Here is a 21,436-nt window from a genome sequence, read left to right on the forward strand (position 1 = left end):
CAGCTTTCCTTAGAGCCTAGTCTCATATGGGTTGGACCAGATGACGCCAAAAGGCGCACGTGCGCCTTTTGGCGTCATCTGGTCCAACCCATATGAGACTAGGCTCTAAGGAAAGCTGTCTCGGGTGTGGACCAATCAACTTCAAGGACAGTGCACATTATCAGAGTTATGTTCTTTTGTTTGTATTATGACTGCAGGTATTGCGGTCTATGCAAACATGACTCCTTGTAAAAAGGTGTCAGTTTTGTTGCCAGATAGAAGGGTAAAGAACCAATTATCATATTTTTACTGGCAAATGAGGTTCCCATAGTGTGAAAAGTTTAATCTACAGACTTACCAACATGATTTAAGACACACAAAATAACGGAAACAGCAATTCTAATAGAAAATGTCGCTTAAGATGTCATGGCCAAAGTAAATAAAGCAGCCAGGCCTCTTGTGAATTATCAGATAACAGTATCAAGCTTTACACCCCAAATCACTTACTTAATTTAGCTTATAACTACAGTATGATGCATGTCTTGTTATCCCGCAACTCTGGTGTTGCCAGGTTCATTCAAAATGCTAATACAGTATGTTTTTATAGTCATATGTCAACAGGAATTGTCCACAACCAATGTGGATGTGAAGATGAACACCACGGCTTCCCTGCCGTGTGACCAAAATAGGAGTGCTGAGCCAGGCTGGGTGGTCTGGTTCTGGGTGGCACAAGGAGCTAGAGACCAGCCGGTCCCCGTGGCTTTGTGCTCCGAAAAAGAAGCCTTCATCCCTTCTTGCGATCGTGATGGAGGGGGCGCATCAGGGGTGGGGAGACTCTGCTGCTCTGGGTCTGGTGGCCTCACGATAAGAAGAGTGGAGGCTGGCGACAATGGAACGTACACGTGTGTCACAGGGGCTCTCCTCGGCCAGCACATGTGTAACAACAGTCTCACCGTGTGCGAGACAGACCTGTGGAATGAGAGTCAGATTAGCAAGAGGTACTCCATGATGCCAATTCAGCTGTCAATAATGAGTAAGTAATACAATACAACCCCCTGGCTTTGTGTTGGAAAATGAAAAACACATTGTCAAGCGGTACAAGCACATTGTCACGTGGTACAAACACATTGTCACGTGGTACAAACACATTGTCACGTGTGTAGCGGTTCACACGAGGGAGGCAGAGACTTCTTTGGAGGCAACACGTTTATTGAAACATTAAACCCGAACCACGAATGGGCATGCCTGCCCCTTCACCAGCTACTCTAGGTAGGTATCTCTTCCCGGCTAGCTATCCCTAGCTCACACGGGGTGGCTATCTCGGGCCGGACCCTGAGTCGGATCCGGGTCCCATAGTTGGGCAGGTCTTCTCCGGGTGACGGCTTCTGGCTTCGGTCTTGCAACAGCTGCCGGACCCGTTCGGGGGTCTATCCCCAGTCCCGGGGCTCCTCCGCCCCTAGCCACGCCTCCCTTCTCGAGCCTTTGAGAGGGACCTGGTCCCGGTCCCATGGTCCCCCCCGATCTCCTTCTTGAGGCCCCTTGGTCGGTACCTCCGGTCACTCGGCCTCCGGGTTCACCTGGAGTGCCATGGCCCAGTGCGGACCATTGCACCGGCCCTGGCACTCTCGCCCCATAACCTCCAGAGGCTGGCACTGCACGTAGAGTGCAATGCCCTCCATCCTTGACAGGCGATATCCGCCAGCCCCCACTAGGGCCGGTACTGCATCCATGCTGCAGTGCTGTAGGTGGTGTGAGCGGTGCGTACTTGTCTCACACAGGCCGGCTTCACACATCATGTAGTGACATCCACCGATGCCGCTACACGTGGTACAAACACATTGTGACGTAGTACAAACACATTGTCACGTGGTACAAACACATTGTACAGAGAGCATCATGGGAGCACCATCATCACGAGGACTGCAGCAGTTTGAAGAGAAGACCCAGCACCACCGCATCAGGGCAACTCGGGATGGGAAATAATTTCTGGTTTACCAGTCACGCTCACATCCCATAGAATAAAAGTGACATAAAAGGTCATGCAGATGAGCTTGCAGTATGACGAGGCGTTCAGCACAGGGTATTAAAATCTTGGGCAATGGTAGTCGACCCTTCTGCATCGCGACTTTCCCCATCGCGGTTTCGAAATATCGCGGGGTCGGCATAATAAATTAAATGGGAATTATTTGGGAGTTTTTGGGACTTTGCAAAAGCCGCAGACGACACGTGAAGGCCAGCAGACGACACACAAAAAGTTTAGTAACTCAAATGCATAAAATATATGTACAGGACTGTATAATATTAATGTATTTTATCTTTTAATACCATAAATGTACATCATTTTCTTAAGATAAAATTTAGTAAAAAGTTAAAGTTTGCAAAAAGAACGCGAAAGCTAGCAGACGTCACGCAAACGCTCACAGCCCCCCCCCCAAACCCCCCGGCTGGAGGTGCTCGCTTCGCTCGCCAAGGGGACCAAAACATATTCCAGATCGCGGAGGGCCTGCGCCGCTAACCCCCGCGATGTGGAAGGGTCGACTGTATATCGAAATGTAGATGTTTGCGAGAGGAGTGGATACCTCTTAGTCTGCTACTCATACATTGTCAGCCATGTGCAGAATCTAGACCTCCTGGACTCAGAGTGATCTATCTCTCAATATTTCTTATGCTACTAAATCTGCTTTCCTTCACCTGTGCAAGATGCGACTGAAACCACAATGTATACCTCATCTCGACTCCTTCACGCTTCTTGTCTTGATTTATGAGTCACATCAAAGATCAAATACAAGGCTGTTGCTTCGCGCATTCTCTTTTGCAGCTCCTGCGTGGAGAGCACACGCATTGCACAATTGTAAGATCAGCTCCCTTTTAATCTTCAGACCAAACTTTAAAACGTCTTTGTTTACTGCTGCCGACAGCTGGTATGTCCTAGGGCATCATGCTCTCAGGGTCCCACTGATTGCAACAACTACCAGGGCTTCTTGCGCCTGAGTATACAATGAAAGATTTTGGCAAAAACGATGCTGTATGCAATCAAACTTTTGCTGTTTGTTATTATTCTCTGTACTGTTATCCCACCTCATATATTTTTCAATCATGTTCGGTTTACTTTTCTGTGGTTTCGAACTATTTTGATCTTCATTTGGTTTGCAATTTTCAGCGTTTTGGAATGCAGTTTGCATGAATGGGGTTAAATAAAATCGAATTATTATTATCCAGGTACCAGCCACGATATAGAGATAAGAGTACCGGCAACATTTCCAATGCCACCTAACAAGGTCTATGCAGTGCACTCAGGAACTATAGAAGCTGTAAAATGTCGGCTGGCAGAACTTTTTCCATTTAAATCCAGATTTTACAAGTAAAATGTGCCACAGTTTTGGTATATAGCATGTGGAACGATGGCAGGCTGCCATCAATAAAACATGACGTGAATATATTATACAAGTGAGAATCCCTGCATGTATAGAAAAGTTTGAAGTTGCATTATGCATTTATGTAATGAAAAATGGCCATGGTTTTGAATGTGTTTTCTACTAAAAAGGTTAAATACTCTCCTGAATAACGTCGTTTTTATAAATTACAGACTCGCTGAAGACATACCTCATACACGTTTATACTGGAATTGAAGCTACAGCTGGAACTGATGAAGCCGTTTCAATTAAAATCCATGGAAGGGCAGCGAATCCTGCAATGGATCTAAATTCCTCCAAGACACACAACGATCCTTTTGAACGTTATCAGGTATACAGTATTACTGATTCACAATCACAGAATGGTGGAAACTCGAGAATGTTCTTTATTTAGTGTTCCTGTAGTACTGCCCATCTGATGTGTTTACACAGGAGAGCTTCACTACCTCGTGTCAAATGTTTTTTTTAATAATAAACATGTAGTCAGCGACTTCTGAGACATGTCGTGGTAAGGCTTATTTATTCTCACACTTTAAGCACAATACTGGGTGATACATCTATGTAACGTTCTACGTAGCTACACATAACCGATCCTTCTACACAACCCCATCGTCGGCGTCCAACTGTGTGACTAGCACAGCGACGGCGACGATGGAAGCCTTGCAGATGATCGGTCAGGTGGCCGGACCACAAAGATAGATGACAGCGAGCAGCGACGCAGCCAGGACCCAAGACCCGCAACAGCACCGAACCTCTGGTTCGGTCCCCCTTATATACACCCCGGCGCGGCCAAGCCCTGCCTCCGCCCACACCCCCTTCCAGAACCTTCAAGCATGTTCCCGGAGCTTCTCGACGGACTCCGCCTTTCACCTTTACCCCAGATAGGCCGACAGGTGGCCCCCTGTCATTTCACATACAAGCAAATAACTATCATAGGTTCATGCAGGCAGATTCAACTAATGAATAATGGAGGTGTTCTGGCTCGCTGAAAGAAAGTACCAGGTCCAACGAAACTGCATCGCGATGACAAGTCACTCTTTAATACTATCTAAAAAGCAACTTGCAGTGCCACACCCATTACCATCCAAAAGGGAAAGAGTGGTAATACGATCTGTGACCCCAAGGAACAGGTTTGCAGATTTGCTGAGCATTTCTGTGAGGTCTATGGGGAGGGGAAACCACTTAGCTCAGATAACATCATGGGGCGAGGCGGGGTTGACCCTGCTGGGGCTGCAGTTCCTCAAATATTAAAGGAGTTAACACCACTTATGAGTAGCTGGCTGATGTGGCATCTCTTAAAAAGAGCAATCCAGAGCCTGAGACCAGTTAAAGCGCTAGGCAGAGATGACCTCCCAAGCGAACTACTGAGGGTGGAAATCGTGTAGTGGCTGTCCTAATCATGACATCATTACAACTGCTTGCATCACGTTACATGTGTAGGGCTGTTACGGGAGGGCTGTAAGTGCATACGATCCAATGGGTAACAAACACAGTGGGCGGAGTTACGGGAGTACACGGGGGGGGTGCCCGCAGCGACGTCCGCATCAGGCAGCCTGGGGGGTTGTGATCCTGATGGGGGGTATAAAGGGGGAGGACAAAGAGAGCTCGGGGCTCAGTCTGGGAACGAAGGAGGAAGAGTGAAGATCCTCTAGCTAGAGCCCTGGACTCCCCTCGACGCCGCCCTTGTCAGGGCTGCAGAGGAGCGAGCCAGAGGCGTGGTTCCGTGAACCAGGGTTAGACCCTGGGACTCCGGAGACCGTAGCCCGACTCACCAGTGTCGGGCCAGTTAGCCTCCCCTAGCTCGTTAGAGGAGGACTTGGGGATAGGTGAGATTAGCTAGGGGGTATCCCCAGTTATCCGGGTGAGGGGGCCGCTACCCCCTCTAGTGTTGTCCTGTACCGATAAGCTGAAATAAATATACGTGTGCCTCAACCTGGGTGTCCAGCGTCTTCACCGGTACTTCATCTGGTGTCAGAAGTACTACGGACATGGAAACACGTCAGACAGCTCGAGCCAGAGTACCGGAGGAGGACACTGCTGAAGTCGTTGAGCCCGAGGCGGCTCACCAAGACATGGCGCAGCCGGGGGCCGACGCGTTCCTACCGGGGCATCGGCATGAAGAGGGGCCGCAGCCAGACGCGCTACGGCTGGCTCACGAGAGACTGGCGGAGCTACTGTACGCCGCTGCCGCCACGCTGGAAAACATCACGCGGCTGGGGGCTGGTGGTCCACCACGGGGCGAGGGGAGCCGTCAACCTGAGCGCCTTCCCGCCATTTCTGAAAACTCAAGCTTTGAATTTCCCGCCATCGTCACGGCAGCTGCGGAGGGCGTGGCCGGGCTCAACCTTGGGTCCGACACCGCTCTCGCTGGGACAGCTGCGTCATCTCCAGCGGAGGGAGCGTCATCACATCCGCGACAGGCGATTCCATCTGCCATTCGCGCCGACGCACAGCCGAGTCCCGGGGATAGCAGCCTACAGACGTCCAAGGCGAACGCTGCGCTACAACAACGGCTGCCTCCGCTTAAAGAATTTGTTGGTGCAGAGGGCGACTGGGGCGGCTTCCAGCGACGCTTCATCGCCCACCAAGAAATGGCAAGGTGGTCCGACGATGAAGCCCTCTGCGCGCTGCCGGCGCTCCTCGACGCAGACGCGCTCGCCGCCCTCACATCGGCGCCGAAAGAGAAGCGGTCTACGCTGCCGAAGGCACTACAGCTGCTGGCCGGGGTCTATGGACCTTCAGCGGAATGCAGAGAGCGGTTCTACGAGCGCAAGCGGGGTGAGAAGGAGTCGCCCCTGGCATACAGGACGAGCCTCCTAGCGCTGGCTAAGACGGCTTTTCCCCGTATGGACGACGATGGCGTGGACGCGATGGTCACGGAGAAAATACTCCTCCTGGCAGACGACCTGGACATCGCTGTCGTCGCACAGGAGGACGCCGAGATGACCTCTCTTCAGGCGGCGCGCCTCCTTCACGCCAACCTTCTGTCCCTGCGGCGGAAAGCCAGCAGGGCATCGGCAGGGCGTGCGGTGGCTGCAGCCACCCTTCCGACGGAGGAGCTCTTCGCCGTCGACCATCGACGGCAACAGGCGCAAGAAGTACGGTCGGCCCGGGACGGGTCAAGCCGTTTCAACCGCCCGTCGTCTCCACCGGGGCTCCCGCGGTGTTTCAACTGCGGCGTCCGGGGCCACGTCGCCTCGGGGTGCCGCTCTCCTCGACAGCGCGGGACGACGGCTCGACGGGACGCCGGGCCTCCTCCTCCCAAGCTCCAGCAACATGACCCGGCGAGTCGCGGCACCACACATGTTTGGCCAAAGCACCTACCCGTTGCACGCTCTCGCACCACAACAAACGGGGGGCCGATGTCGCGTTGCGAGGGGCTAACGCGGATCACTGCGGGGACTCAAATCGAGCCCAAACAGTGGTCCGTGTTGGCCCATCGCGTGGTAGCCGCGTCGTCAGGGTCGTCGGCCGTAGTCGGACACATTGACGGGGTAGAAGTACGCATCTTGGTCGATACGGGGGCATCGGCGACAATCATTTCGGAATTAATTTACAATATTTTGCCCGTACAAAGCCGGCCTTTACTGCCGGTTAACGTCCCATTCTATGCCGCTAACGGGGGCTCTCTCGGCATCATGGGACAGATTCGAGCGCAAATTTCTATTGGGGACATCAAATTGTCGGGGCCGATTTTCGTTTCCTCCTCGCTGGCGGTTCCGTGCCTGCTGGGGACGGATTTCTTAGGTAAAATGCCCATTCGTATTTTGATCGACCAAGGATGCATTGAGCTTCCATCGGGGCGGCGCATGGCGTTCCTGCCATCCCCTGCGGCAGCTCGGTCGGCGTTCGCGACGGTACCGGCGTTCGTCGTTAAAACTGTTCGTGTGCCGCCGGGAGCTCAAATGCTAGTGCCTCTGAAACTTCGTAGGCCCTTCGCTAAGGGCATAGGGGATCAGGGTGTTTTGCTGGGACCGTCTAGGGCCGGGGTTAATGGGCCTCATTTGATTCCGGCCCAGACCGTCGTAAGAGGGGACGGGGACCCTTTCATCGCGGTCCTCAATGTGGGATCGCAGACGGTGGTGGTTCCTCAAGGGACGGTGCTCGCTCACGCGACGCCAGTGCCCTGCGAGGAACCTGTCGCGAACCACGTTGGCACTGCTTCCCGGATGCTCCCACATTCGGACAGCGATGAAGGGTGGATCGACGCGCTTTGTGCGGGATCGACGGACCTGACAAATTCAGAGCGCCAACAGCTTAGAACGCTACTGAGGGAATTTTCCGACGTTTTCAGTCGTGATAAATATGATTTGGGTTGCACTCACCTGCTGCGTCACCATATTGACACGGGTGACAGCGCGCCAATTCGCCAAAATCCGTTTCGGTTAAGTCCCGCCGAAAAGGACCATGTCAAATCGGCTGTTGATGACATGTTAGCCGCCGACATCATTTCTCCCTCCACCAGCCCGTGGGGAGCGCCGATCGTCCTGGTTAAAAAGCAGGACGGCTCGTTGCGGTTTTGCGTTGATTTTCGGCGCCTTAATAAAATTTCGGTTGCCGACGCATACCCGCTCCCGCGGATGGACGAATCGCTGGACGCTTTGGCGGGAGCGCGATTCTTCTCCACACTAGATTTACTTTCGGGATTCTGGCAGCTTCCTCTGGACGATGATTATAAGCCTAAAACTGCTTTCCGTACACCGCACGGCCTGTTCCAATTCAACCGGTTGCCGATGGGCTTACACTCAGCGCCGGCAACTTTCCAGCGATTGATGGAATTGGTTTTGGCTGGATTGCAATGGGAATCGTGCCTGATTTATTTGGATGACGTTATTGTCTTTGGTAAAACTTTTGATGAACATCTCCAGAGGTTGCGGGCGGTTTTCCTAAAGATGCGGGCTGCTAATTTGAAATTTAAGCCCCAAAAATGCCATTTGTTACGCGAGTCGGTGCGTTATTTGGGGCACATCGTAGGGCGCTCGGGTATTGCTACCGATCCCGCCAAAACGCAGTGTGTCAGCTCCTGGCCGACTCCCACCTCGGTGGGAGAGGTCAGGAGTTTTATTGGCTTCGCATCATATTACCGACGCTTCGTCGCTAATTTTGCAACGATTGCCAAACCCCTACACGCGTTAACATCTAAAGGGGTTCGGTTCCACTGGGGTCAGGATGAGGAAGCTGCTTTCTGCTCCCTTCGGGACGCGCTGGTGAAGGCTCCTCCCTTGATTTACCCAGATTTTTCGAGGCCGTTTTTGCTCGACACCGACGCGAGCAACACGGGTATTGGAGGCGTGCTTTCCCAGGTGGTTGACGGCGTGGAACGGGTGGTCGCGTACGGCAGTCGGGTGTTGTCTCCAACGGAGCAAAGATATTGTGTCACCCGTAGGGAACTGTTGGCAATTGTCTATTTCATCCAACAGTATCGCCCATATCTGTACGGTCGGCATTTCACCGTCCGCACAGATCATGCGGCACTGCAGTACGCCCTGAAGGTTCAACAGCCATCGGGACAATTGTCCCGATGGCTGGAGGTCCTCCAGGATTTCAGTTTTGAAACCACTTATCGTAAGGGCGTTCGCCACACCAACGCTGACGCTCTGTCACGGATGCCAACCGCCTCCGAATGCGCATGTCTCCTGGGGTCGGGGCGTTGCAAGCCAGTAGGGGACATGATGGTTCCGGTCCTGGCGGCGGCCGCCGACGATGAAACGGTAGTCCCCATTGATATCGCCGAACAGGGGAGAGATTCCCTGCTTGGATTGCCCGTTGATGAATGGGGGCGCCTCCAGTTGGAGGATGCCTCCCTCCTCGCGTTGCGTCGTCGCGCCGGGGAGAGGGGGCGTGTGACGGGTCATGCCGACGCATGGGAAACCCATGCGGGCTTGCTTATGCATTGGGACGGGAAATCCCAGCGTCACCGGCTGGTGGTCCCTTCTGGCCTACGAGGTAAGGTGGTGTGGGCTGCTCATGAGCGCCTCCTCCACCTAGGTACCCAGAAAACACTCGCCTTGCTCCAGCTGAATTTTTTTTGGCCGGGTATGACAAAGGATGTCACTGATCTGTTGGCGGCATGCCCTCAGTGTGCGCAGCGCAAACCACCGGCACGGGAGTCGAACCCGCCCTTGCAATCCATCCAGGTCTCCAGAATAAATGAACTGGTCGCACTGGATATTCTGGGGCCATTCCCCGCCACCTCCAGGGGAAATAAATATTTGCTTACTGGGGTCGAATATTTTACGCGCTGGCCTATGGCCTGGCCCCTGGCGAATCAGTCGGCAGCAGCCATCGTCGACGCCTTTGTCCAAGGTTATGTCATGGACAAAGGTGCCCCGGAGCGGTTGTTGACCGACCAGGGTAGAAATTTTTCGGGGAAACTCCTAAAACAAGTCTGTGATCTCCTGGGAACGAAAAAAATTCGAACCTCCCCCTATCACCCGCAAACGGACGGGATGGTCGAGCGTCTGCATCGCACCATCACGTCTATGTTGTCGCAGCAAGTTTCGGACTCACAGGCTGATTGGGACTTACATATTCAAGGGGTTCTAGCGGCATACAGATTGGCTCCCCATGCTGCGACGGGGTTTTCACCTTTCTTTCTTATGTATGGCCGCGAACCCGACCCACCTGTTCGGGCACAGTTGCAGATCCCCGTGCCGCTGGGCAAATCTAAATTGGACGATCACGTTAAATTTAATCTTGACAAACTGACTGAGGCGCGGGATGCGGCGAGGCTAAATTCTGACAGGCGTCAGAAGGCGAACGAGCGCCTCAGACTGGCTCGCGCGCACGTGCTGCAGTGGAAGCCGGGGGACAGGGCATGGCTGCACTGTCCCCAGGTACCACTCGCGACCTCCTCTAAACTCGTACGCCCGTGGCGGGGCCCCGTCGAGGTTGTTGAGGTTTTGAGGCCTCAGTGCGTTCGAATCCAATGGGGGAGGCGCCGGTGGTTTGTACACCCCTCTAGGCTGAAGCCGTTTGTTGCGGTGCGGGGGCCCACGCCACGCACGCGAGGCCAAGCATGTGGGGGGTCGACCGACTCGGAGGGTCCGTCGCTGCTCTCGCCTGATGTGTTGCCGGCTGTCCCACCCACAGGTGTACCGGGAATGACGGGCTCACGCCCTGGAACCCCCACAGGTGATGCCGACAGTCGCGCGACTTCAATCGCGACCTCACCTCGAATGGGACAGCCGCCACCGGATGGTCCGCCGTCCGGGGTTGCCCCGTGTGACGGGCCTGCGGCAAGGACGCGCGCTAAAATGCGCAGACTCTTATAATATACAGCAGGAAGAAAAAAAAAAAAAACTTTTCTTATTTATTTTCCTTCACGTGTCATGGTTACTGTATGCTGCGTCGGTGGTGTGCTCCTTGCACACTGAGTGTGTTGTGTTGTGTGGGCGCGGTGTGTGTGTTGTGGGTGCGTTGTGTGTCGTGGGTGTGCTGTGTGTGATGGGGGAGTTCCTGGCTAGTTGTACATACGTGCTTACGGATTTCGTATTTATGCGGGGGGGGGGGTGCGTCGGACATTCCCTTCGGGGGTATGGTTGTTGTTCTTGTTGTTGTTCTGCTATTTGCATTTTGTTGAAAAAATGAGGCACACACGGGGTCGAGGGGTAATTGTTCCTTTATTTGGAATTGTTGCAGCCGGGACGGCTGCGAGCTGTAATGGGGGGGGTGATGTAGGGCTGTTACGGGAGGGCTGTAAGTGCATACGATCCAATGGGTAACAAACACAGTGGGCGGAGTTACGGGAGTACACGGGGGGGGTGCCCGCAGCGACGTCCGCATCAGGCAGCCTGGGGGGTTGTGATCCTGATGGGGGGTATAAAGGGGGAGGACAAAGAGAGCTCGGGGCTCAGTCTGGGAACGAAGGAGGAAGAGTGAAGATCCTCTAGCTAGAGCCCTGGACTCCCCTCGACGCCGCCCTTGTCAGGGCTGCAGAGGAGCGAGCCAGAGGCGTGGTTCCGTGAACCAGGGTTAGACCCTGGGACTCCGGAGACCGTAGCCCGACTCACCAGTGTCGGGCCAGTTAGCCTCCCCTAGCTCGTTAGAGGAGGACTTGGGGATAGGTGAGATTAGCTAGGGGGTATCCCCAGTTATCCGGGTGAGGGGGCCGCTACCCCCTCTAGTGTTGTCCTGTACCGATAAGCTGAAATAAATATACGTGTGCCTCAACCTGGGTGTCCAGCGTCTTCACCGGTACTTCACATGTTATGAGATTGGAAGGATGCCCAGGGTAAGGTCTATGATACCATCAATAGGCCAGGGGTTTTGGGCTACCCTTCATGTTCTCAGGGTCCCACTGATTTCAACAACGACCAGAGCTTCTCGCGCCTCAGGCACACTAAAGAGAGGCTTGCAGAGAGCCTCAATATGGTTTCAAAGTAGGGTGGTCCTGCACAGATGCCATATTATGTCTGTATGCTACAACAGAGGTGTAGGGAGATTAAACAGGATTTACATCTCTGCTTTATTGACTTTGGTCAAGGTCCATGATGTTACCACTCCCATAAGAAATGAAGGGAAAGGCCTTTGGAGGCAGTTTCCCTCTAATAACAGGGTGGAGGAGCGATGCTCACAACGAGTAGAGCTATGCAACTAAGATTCAACAAGTTGGCACAGTGAGAAGCACAGGTGGTGCATCTGGATATTATGATGAAATGAGCACGCACCTATTACTACATGTGTTTATCCCATTTTCTGTAAAAATTGTAAATACAAAAACATAATAATTTTGCAGATAATGGACTGATACAGCGCTCGGTTGCACCCTGTGGATTCAGGGGTAACAGAATCACAGTAACCAGTGTTTTCTCTGTAACAATAACAGTGGTTTAGCAGAGTTTAGAATTGTATCTACCAACGAGTGTCAGCTAATACTGGAAGGTATTCTCTTTCTACTACTAAAGCAATACACGTTTTGTTGATACATTTAATTAATTATTAAGACATGGAATCTTTACATTGGTACTCGACATTTTGTCAGCAAACATAAGATAATCACCATGATTACATTAACCTTGAAATATGAATTTTCACAGAAGGACACTTTCATTCTGAAATCTAGAGACATTGGGAACATAACGAGGGTTACCATATCGCATGGTCGTACTTGGTATAAACTCTTATCGGCCTGGAAACTTGATAAGATTGAGGTGGAAGATAAAGAGTCCCACTCCACATTTGTGTTTCTACTCAATGGCTGGATTGATGGAGGTTCTCGTGATCTCCATGTTCAGGTGACTCCCACCACTCTCTAATACATGTGAATGTTTTACTTCGTAGCTTCAACACTGTATTAGATGTGTTAATGCCGAAATACATTATTTACGCTACTTTTAGTTGCTTATGACAAAATCACCCAAAACGCACCAGGTCTTGGAAGCTAAGCAGATTTTGAGCCTGGACATTGTATGGATGGGTGACCATCCACAAGCAGGCTGCCACAGGCAGCTTGCGGGTCCAAGGTGGCGGTCTACAGATGGCAGTGCAGCACCGGCTATTGTATTGCAGTACTGTATTTTTTTATTCGTTCTGTCTTCAACAACCCGTACTGACCAGGGTGTGTGACGTCTGGTCAAATAACCCACACGACCCAAAGTGTGAGGATGTCCTTATCCAGCAGTGAATTGACAAAGGGCTCTATGTGTATATTTACGTTTAGGTAGATAGCGTATTAAACATTAAGGTGTGTCACTTGACAACCTACTGCTATTACTCAACAGAACATAGTGTCAATATGACTAATTGGATATTCATCAAGTGAAGTAAATCTATGTCGACATAATAGAACTGTACAGTACTAACAAGCTACACGTCGATGGTGAGACTCAACTCAATGAAGCTGAAATAGGTCATGGGTTTCCAGTTTAAAACATATCGAGTAATAATATAATCCATATAATATTATAGTAAAGTGGTGTAGAAAGTAAGTCGTGGACATGAATTGGAAATCATTACTTCTTACACCCATAACTTGATACACATTATCATCAATAATTTCAGCCGAGTTTTTAGATTCTAATTTGTAAAATATACACTATTTACTGTAATAAGTGGCGTAATTTAACATTGTTGTATTAATTTGTTTAAATAAGGGTATTTTCAATTGTAACGTATCAGCAACATGTAAATGTTGAATAGAGCATGACCCTGGTACTCATGTACACTTTACACGTTTTTCCACGAGGTGGCAGATGTATCACAAGACCAAATATGACGGTCACCTTGCCCAACTGCACATCCGGAGAGCACTGCACTTTTGTTTTGTCAGAGAATAGAATCATCGATTACCCGGCACCTTAGGGGGGAAGGGAGTTCCGAATTTTCAAAAATACCGGATAATCACATCGTAATTTAAAATAGATTATTTTTGCACATTCTTGCATCACATTATGTTTATGGGTGTTGTGTATTTTTTTACGTTTTTAATTTGTTTACTATATGAAATTGGCAACAAACATACAAAAAATGGACAGAAATAAATATTCTACTGAAAAAAAGTTACTGTATTTACTGTACTATACTCACCACTCCAATCTCGACGACATGGCATGGGGTGATGATCGGGTGTATAGAATTGGAGGTGGTTATTCAGACTGAATCCAACTCCATCAGCTGTGATGGAGGTTCGCTGGATCGACCCAGGACCACCGGATAATGTTGGAAGCTGGATAATTGTGCCGGATAATTGATGATCTGCTGTATAGACGAGATAATGTATTAAATAATGCATCTGCAATACGATGAATTGTATGAATTGTGGCACAAATTGGCAATCGTTTGAATGGTTGTATTAAGTCAAAACTGCATTTACATAGTATCTGGCTGAGAATGCATAGAACGTGTGAACCCTGTTTGTGTAGCGTTATGTTAACTTCTTCGACAATGAGTATGAATACACAATGTTCAAAAGTACAACTTATCTCCCTAAATGTTTTTACTTGCAGGAAATCATAGTTAACAATAAATCATTGGTTTATGATCCTCAATTTCAAAACAACACGAAGGAAAAAAAGTGCACTTCTGGTACGTAACAAATAAACCATGGACTTTTTTCAAGGAAATAAAAAAAATCTGGTGGACAATATCCAGATTATAAAGCCACTTATTAAAACCACACTGTATTTCTTGTATCATATGAAGAGCCATATTTGGGTGCATGGAGATTGGGCTGAGATGACAATTGCAACAACAAAAAATGAAAGCAAATGCTAAGCGTGTTCGTAGGCAATAATTGCACGTGTTGAACAGCACAGGTGAAACAATAAATCACACAATGCACCGGATGAATCAAATCTCGCAAAGCTAAACAGTGTTGAGCCTGTCTAAAATGTGTATGCTATACTCTCTTGGAATACCAGGCGTTGTAGACATTGGCTACGAGGTGGCCAGAATATGACAGTACAGCAATAGATAAATTTGATTTATCTGAGCTTTGAGTGTTACCCCTTTGTATTGCATGGGTTTTCCCCAGGTATCCCAAGTGTGGTCTTCTGGGTAAGGCTACGTTTTGAGCATTTATCCTCAGGCATTCACCAACGCACTACTGTAAGAGTTGCGCATGGCCAGTGTTTCAGAAAAGAACACTCAACATGCAGCCTAACCAGGAAGACCACACTTGGATTCAGAGTGGTTGTGAACGCCTGCGTATTAAATGTACATGAGTATTCTGGCTTCCTCCTACATACTATTCACATCAATTGAATTGGCCAGGGCCCTTTGATAAAGAGTCTTGAGAACCATGCTTCTCTAAAGGGCATTCTTCATTGACTTGCTGGCTCACTGGCACATGGGAGAGAACAAGGGGAGCACCGCGTCCTCTGCTGGAAACTAGAAAGCTGTTTACTCCAACCAGTGAGTCTCATCACTGTGGACTCTTGTTAGACAGCACGCTGTACACCATTCAGAGCCCGCCCGCTATATCCAGCGCCTACGCGCAACATTGTGGGGGCTGACGCCCACGTCCCCCCTCCCCGCGGGAGCTTCTCGCCGGGCCACCGCCGATCGGGTGACCGGCCCCCCCGCGCCAGCACCCTCTTGGAGAGACATGTCTGACGGCTGGTTCACCGCCGCCCTGGGATTATTACTACGCGTGCGCCCCAATGGGCACTCTTCACTCCACAACACGCACGTCCGCACTCGCGTCGTTCCACCTGCCCGCGCTGATTGCGCTATATACGTGTGTTTGCGTGTTCGCGCTCTCCCCGCGGCTGTCGTGTCAACGCGGCGAACGGCCACGGGTGGTTACTGATTAACCCGCTAGCAGCCACAGAGGCTCCGCTGCTGTCCCGATATTAATTCATTATCCCCCCCCCCCCCGTTAATACTGCGGTTCTCGCACGTACACGCGCGGGCGAACGTATATATTTTACTATGGGCGCGCGTCATACACACTCATTTATATCACCCACACACCGCAGTGCACCAATCGCTGTTCCCCCACTCTTCACACACACACGCACAACGCGTCAACTATAAATATGTACTAAGGTTTTATTCCCGGCGCGAATAACGGGTAGCGCCTAGCCTCTTATTTCCCACCCTTCGCGATGTGCGCCTATATCAGGCTAGGTCGAACGGGCTAACTGGGCTGAATCGACCAACTGAACGATCACTCACCTCGCAGACACACTCACGGCGCCGCACGGACACGGTGGGAGTTGGGGAGGATGCTGGACAGCTTAAGACTCTGCCTGGGCGACGGTTCGCAACTACAGCCGGCAGGTGTCACGCGGACGCTGAGGATGGCTGGGATTCTCGACGGTCGCAGGAGAACTCTGATTTAAATTCGCTCTCTCCCTCCCCTCTTATCCTCTCAGAGCCCGTTAATCCCCGGGTGACATGTCATCCTGCGCGGCCAATCGAGCGCTTTACCTGCCGAGTTTTGAACGCTCTGGCCGTTACGAGGGGGGCATCACGTCATCCCCCCCTCTTCCCCCCCTTTCCATTGTCCCCGTATCTCGCGTTCCTCATCTTTCGTTCACCAGTAATTTCCTGTCTCTCTTAAATTGCTCCTCCTAGGGCTACCAGGGATTTTCCTCCCACCCCACTGTTTGCACTACCCGTAGATTGTTTGCCTTCGAGGCCCTTCGTCCCGTGTTGTGTATGCTTCATCGCAGCCAACCTGTAAAGCTCTATGTGCCCCTACGACTTTTTAAGTTTATCTTAGGGGGGCCGTCATGTAATCCGGCCTGGGGGGGGGGGGGGGTCGGCCAATCTCCTGTCAGCGGGAAACTGGGGAACATCCTTGGTAGGGGCCTTTCAGATGAAAACCCGTGGTGCCAGGCACCCCCCCCCCCCATCGAGACCCTACGTGGGTGCGTGTGTGTGTTTAGTGGGGGTGTGCGTGCGCTCATGTGGAGGGGTGCGAGGGGATGGCGGCGCCGGCGGAGTTCCTCCGTTGCTGTGGTACCACAACATCACAGCTATGGGCATGCGCATGCATACAAAGAAAGATCCCCCGTATAGCCTGACCAGACTATTGGGGCACGTTATGTTAGCGAGCACCCCTGAAGCCTGGCACCAGCGCACGAAGGGGTGGGTGGTCAGCACCACGCCTGGCCGCCTTTGTCTCCACACTACCGATGTTTACACACATCGCACCTGGCACTCATTTGAGGCTGAGTCGACCGAGGGAAGCGCAGGACAGGTTCAGATAATCGTCACTGGTGTTGGCCGTGAACGGGAATCAAACTCAGGCCATCGGATTTGTAGCCCAGTGCTCTAACCACTACACTACCGCTCCCCACATGCATACAGACACACTGGCACGTGCATATGTATGCCCTACATCCACATACGCTGAATCTACATTAGTGTTTGTTACAAGCAAACTTGGTAATGTTCGCAATAAAAAAAAAGCCAAACTTTGTTCTGAATTAAAACAAACGCCCATAGTGAACCAATGTTAGGTTGATGCTGATGTGGCTGGTCACGCCTTAGACAAGCCAGTGATGTTCCACTCACATAAGCGGCACCTAAACGTTGATAAGCATCGAATGTCCTTGAATTATGGGGAGTGTGGCCACGAATCGCAAACCTTTGACCACATCGTGAACACTCTGTTGTCTTCACTCCTTTAAAGGAGGAATGGACAAGATCCACTCTGCTTCTGAACTCACAATTGAATGGATAACATCTAAAATTACATACTTAATCTGCTGCTATTAATCCATACTAAAGAATAAGAAGGCTAATAAATAAATGAGGCCACCTACACGGGTGTAGAAGGAGAAACAAGGCAGCGAGTGTTCACAAGGGGATGTGTAGTGATTGAAATATATTAGAGAACGTGATATGTTGGCACCAAACTTTTTGTCTTTTTTTTTGGGAAACATTTTTGCCCAAGAGCGGTAGACAATTTTAAGGGGTTAAACTGGTTCACTGATACGGGGAACAACTAACTTGAGTAATAAATTGCAGGGTTGCACCCTTTACCTTTAACCTCTCACATTAAGCAGAGTAATTTATGTTGCAATATCTTTCTAAATGTAGTTGTAAATTTCAACTATACTAGAATGTATTGTTTTAATAAAGTTTTTGTAATTGTTAAAATGTAAAATTACAGAGAATTGCTTGTAAGTGGTCAACTCTTTTTCAATTAAATAATAAATGATCAGGCACGTTGGAGGAGATGTGCCACCAATTCACCGTGACAACTGCAGAGATGGATCCGTCGACGCGCTATAGCAATGCAGAGATGACAAACACGCCACGGCTCAACACCTCAAGCCCAGCTGTGAATAAAGACAACCAAGATGCGAAATACTCTCTCTGGCTCGTCATCACTTTGATTCTGGTCATCATTGCTCTAGTGGCTTTTGCTGCATTTCTGGCACATCTTTACCGAAAAAGGCATGCAAGCAAAGGTAGGTGAAACTGTATAATGCTAACAGTTGTGTGAATATTATCATTTAATGATAATTTGTAAAGTGTTGTGATGAATCTGTGAAATTATTGTTTGCTATATTTTTTCATCAGCAGTATTATTTAATTTGCAACGTTTACACAAACTTTAATGCTATATTAAATGCCTTTCAGATCATCTCCAAGTGCACTGCAACAGGTAAATATTGTTTTTGAATCTCTTCAATAACTAGACAACACAAAACATTTTTACAGGGTGGATATTGTGCTGTAAAATAATTACTGATTCATGTTAGGACTGGACACTTCGTGGGATTAAGCTACAATTTTCGTCAAGGCCCCATGGATATTCTTGGTTCTTTCAGTAAAGTCACGTATTTTTCGATTTAAAGCTTTCGTGACTGCAGGGATTCATCTTCTTGGTTCTTTCGGTAAAGTCACGTAGAAGGGAAGTAATAAAATAATAAAAATAAAACATAATAAAACAATTCTCACGACGTTTCGGCCACAACGCAAGCAGCCATCCTCAGGCGAAGAATGAAACACCCCAAGCTTGGAGCGTATATTTAAGCTGGGTTAGAGGGGGGGGAGGTGGGAAGAAGAGCGCCTAAACAAAATAATTTGCATATCAAGAGGAATTCAGCATATGGAAAATGCGTAGGAGGTGGGCGGGGGGGGTTCCAAATCAATACTATGCCCGTGCATTATGCAGGATTAGCAGCATCAAAGGGGGGGGGGGAAGGGGGGGAGCATTAACAAAGGAAAGGAATGTTAATAGTATGTAGCTGTAGTTACTAAACAACCACGTAAAAAACTACAGTATAAACTGCATGACAAACTAAAGTATAAACTACATAGCATCATCAGTAAACTTACTATACTCTACAATAAGCTGAGTTACTAACAGTAAGTAATACATGAAAAATTCTACGTTGTAAAAAATTATATAATATGCTTCCATCTAAACTTTATTCTCTTACATCACACGCGTCTATACCGTACTATATACTTCCATAGGCAAAACCAACATTAAATTACATACTGTATTGCTATAAACCACCCTATACCTTATACATTTTTAATATAACACTATGTATTATTCTACCCACCCTAATGTGTATCAAAATGGTTTATTACGTCCTTCCAGTGATTGCTAAGCCAGAATCCATCTTCTCGGTTAAAATTGTCTCTGTGTTTGTAAATGTGGATCGCCTCATGTACGAATCTCTCATGATAGCCAGATGGCTTGCAGAGAACCTCTGTCTTGGAGAAGTCAATGTCATGTGAGCCCACTGAGTTGTAACAGTGATCTGCCACGGCTGAGGTGTTTGTCCTACAGTGTTTCAGGTCAGCTTTATGTTCACGGATGCGGTCCGAGACATGTCGTTTGGTTTCCCCAATGTAACTGCTACCACAGAGGCAACTTAGTTTGTAGACACCAGGGTACTGTATGTCTGGAACCACATCTTTTACAGACGGTACTGTGTTGAATCGGACCTGGATCTTGTGTTTAATCAGGATTTTGGAGATCTTTTTTGTGACCCCAGCAATGTAGGGTAAGGTGATGGTCTTGAAAGGCTCCTCAACAGGATCCTTCTTGGTGGTTGGAGTGATGGCTTTGCGGATTGTGTAGTCGGAGTAACCATTAGCCTTAAGAGCTTGGCGTACGTGTTTGAGTTCACTGGAAATGTGTTCATGGTCGGAGATGCATTGGGCTCTATGATATAGAGTCTTGATGAGGGAATTCTTCTGGGATGGATGGTGGTGGGAATAGACGACACTTTTGTCATCTGGCCACATGGCCGGCCTGCTCTAGACCAATTTCTCGACCATATCAATTCCATACACCCAGCCATCAGATTCACCATGGAAGTCGAAAATGATGGCAAGCTACCCTTTTTGGATGTCCTAATCAAAAGGAGACCTGATGGTTCAATGAGCCACTCTGTCTACAGGAAAGCCACCCACACGGATGCTTATCTAAAACCGGATTCCCACCACCATCCATCCCAGAAGAATTCCCTCATCAAGACTCTATATCATAGAGCCCAATGCATCTCCGACCATGAACACATTTCCAGTGAACTCAAACACGTACGCCAAGCTCTTAAGGCTAATGGTTACTCCGACTACACAATCCGCAAAGCCATCACTCCAACCACCAAGAAGGATCCTGTTGAGGAGCCTTTCAAGACCATCACCTTACCCTACATTGCTGGGGTCACAAAAAAGATCTCCAAAATCCTGATTAAACACAAGATCCAGGTCCGATTCAACACAGTACATAAAATCCGTGATCTGGTACCGTCTGTAAAAGATGTGGTTCCAGACATACAGTACCCTGGTGTCTACAAACTAAGTTGCCTCTGTGGTAGCAGTTACATTGGGGAAACCAAACGACATGTCTCGGACCGCATCCGTGAACATAAAGCTGACCTGAAACACTGTAGGACAAACACCTCAGCCGTGGCAGATCACTGTTACAACTCAGTGGGCTCACATGACATTGACTTCTCCAAGACAGAGGTTCTCTGCAAGCCATCTGGCTATCATGAGAGATTCGTACATGAGGCGATCCACATTTACAAACACAGAGACAATTTTAACCGAGAAGATGGATTCTGGCTTAGCAATCACTGGAAGGACGTAATAAACCATTTTGATACACATTAGGGTGGGTAGAATAATACATAGTGTTATATTAAAAATGTATAAGGTATAGGGTGGTTTATAGCAATACAGTATGTAATTTAATGTTGGTTTTGCCTATGGAAGTATATAGTACGGTATAGACGCGTGTGATGTAAGAGAATAAAGTTTAGATGGAAGCATATTATATAATTTTTTACAACGTAGAATTTTTCATGTATTACTTACTGTTAGTAACTCAGCTTATTGTAGAGTATAGTAAGTTTACTGATGATGCTATGTAGTTTATACTTTAGTTTGTCATGCAGTTTATACTGTAGTTTTTTACGTGGTTGTTTAGTAACTACAGCTACATACTATTAACATTCCTTTCCTTTGTTAATGCTCCCCCCCTTCCCCCCCCCCCCTTTGATGCTGCTAATCCTGCATAATGCACGGGCATAGTATTGATTTGGAACCCCCCCCGCCCACCTCCTACGCATTTTCCATATGCTGAATTCCTCTTGATATGCAAATTATTTTGTTTAGGC

The sequence above is a fragment of the Lampetra fluviatilis genome, chromosome 20, assembly GCF_964198595.1.
Source record: "Lampetra fluviatilis chromosome 20, kcLamFluv1.1, whole genome shotgun sequence".
Taxonomy (NCBI): Eukaryota; Metazoa; Chordata; class Hyperoartia; order Petromyzontiformes; family Petromyzontidae; genus Lampetra; species Lampetra fluviatilis.